This window comes from Culex quinquefasciatus, chromosome 3 (assembly GCF_015732765.1).
Source record: "Culex quinquefasciatus strain JHB chromosome 3, VPISU_Cqui_1.0_pri_paternal, whole genome shotgun sequence".
NCBI lineage: Eukaryota > Metazoa > Arthropoda > Insecta > Diptera > Culicidae > Culex > Culex quinquefasciatus.
The window spans coordinates 18,025,138-18,027,428 of record NC_051863.1 but is presented as its reverse complement, the minus strand read 5'-3'; positions in this window follow the sequence as shown (position 1 = coordinate 18,027,428).

The following is a 2,291-nucleotide window of genomic DNA, read 5'->3' as shown; positions in this document are numbered from 1 at the left end:
GTTTTTGGTGTCGTTGTTTGAAATCTAAATGAAAGAAAAAAACCTTTTTTTTAAATTGATTATCGTTTTCAAACTAAAAAAATCGTGAATCTTTTTTTTCATGAAATCGGCTTTCTTAAAATTCATTGGTTGTCTAATCTGTCAGTTTATTTACTTCGTATAGACTCGATTATCCGTAGTTTTGATAATCCGATGTTCGCTTATTGCGTAGGTTTCTTAGGAACCTCGGATAATGAAAAAAGACCCAAAAAATCGTATTTTTTATTCTAACTTTCGAGTTCCTGTTACCAGGGTGGCCACTCAAGTCGGGGAAAAAAATCTAGAATTCACCAAAATCCGCAAAAAAAACTGGAAAAAGTTCTGAGTTTGTGATTTTTTTTTCCAAGAGATCGGGAAAAGTCTGGATTCCCAAATATACTCGATTTTACTGATATCAAAATTTTACTCAATCAAATCAGAATCAAATTCAAGGTTTCCTTAACTTTTTTAATTTTAAGTTGTGGTTTTCTTTTTTTACTACTTAAAGGCTAGTATGGAGATCGGAAGGAAAGGGGTAAAGAAACAGCTTTACGAACAGCAGAACAAAGGAGAGGGAGCGATTTTTGGGGCTTTTCTTCACCCTCTCTGACTTGCTTGCGCTGCCGCTGATTTTTTTCTTGACCGGTTCCTTCCGAAGTGCGTATACCGCTTAAATGATCAAAATGTCCTAAAAATATGTATAACTTTAAAAAAAAAACTGATAGGGTATTTGTCCCTATTTTGAGCCTACTAAGCCGAGCGCACTTTTTATTTGATGTATTCTCAGAGGCTGCTATAGGCAGCCTTGCTTGTATTACATGAATAAGTTGTTTTTTGTTATGCTAATACTCTTACCTAATCACATTTCTGACGAAATTATTTTATATTTCTGTATAAGCCCGAGAAACTGAAACATTTTTTGTCCCTATTTTGGGGATATTGCTTCTAGCATACGACCTTCTTTGTACATATTTTCGGCCTACCTTCTGATTGGTTGAAATCTCGAAGAACGTGGCGAACTTTTTTGACGTACGGCTCGTACAGTACAGCCGCACAAAAGCCACAAAATTTAATCAACATTAGAACGATTGATTTCACTTGCATTACGTGCATAATAAGCTTGGACATGATTTATATAATTCTTTACGAGTTTTAAACATAATAAAACATTTGTTGCGTAGCCAAACAACAAGCCCGTAATATGCAAGAAACACTGTAACTTGTGAAAAGTGCACACACACTGTCACAATTTGTAGAAGTGTCATATGGACTGGGTATAGAGCCATTCTCTCCGAAATGGACGGAGTATTTAATCAGTTATTTTTTATTGATTTGGTGGCAGTTTGGTGATTGTTTTTGCAACGGGATTGTGCAACCCACCAAAAAAAAAACATTGCCGGTGGTTGGAGATTCGGGGGACGGCTCTCATTCGTGAGTTGAGCGATAGAAGCCGTGACGCTGAGTGTCAACAAGCGGTAAGCAAAAGTGGTGAAAATTTTCGACCTAATGGGTAACTAGCGATTTGCCAAGAAAAAGTGAAGAGTGCTATTTTCATTGCTTTATTTCTAATTTAGAAGGAAAAAGTAAATTATTCTTGCCCACCAAAATGAAGATAATAACTGCACGTATCTTTATCAGTTGGCAGATTCCTGCCAGATTTGGTGAAATGCTTAATTTCGTTGAATTAAGTTTGGTAGACTCAAAATAGGTACTAGGCCCAAAATAGGGACAAATACCCCAGTTGCATATTTTTGCTTGTTTTTCAAATTTGCTCTAAATGGCACCATTATCATTTAAATTGTAAAAAATGCGTAGAGGTGTAGTCTGAAAAAAAAAAATAAAAGTTCTTCTTTCCAATGCATTTTAAACATCAAAAATTGGTCAAGACGTTTTTTTTTAAATTCAGGCCCAAATATGTTTAAATATGTTTGATGAATAATTCTCTTTCAAAAATCGCATGCAATTGGTGGTCAAGTCATTAAAAAACAAAAATATATAATAATTGCACTGAAATTGAAAGTAATGACATACAGTCCAGACTCGAATATCTGAATTCCTTGGAAAAAAATACTTCGAATAATCGAACCATTGGATAATTGAACCAAGAAAAACTTGTTTTTGCCTTCCTTACCTCAATGCGGAAAGGCAAGAAAGGCTATACAATAGAGGTGGGCAAAACCGCTCTTTTTTAGGAGCCGCTCATTTTCGTTCACTCTTTAAAAAGAGCCGCTCTTTTGAACGGCTCTTTCGCACTTTTTAAAAATTTCGATGAA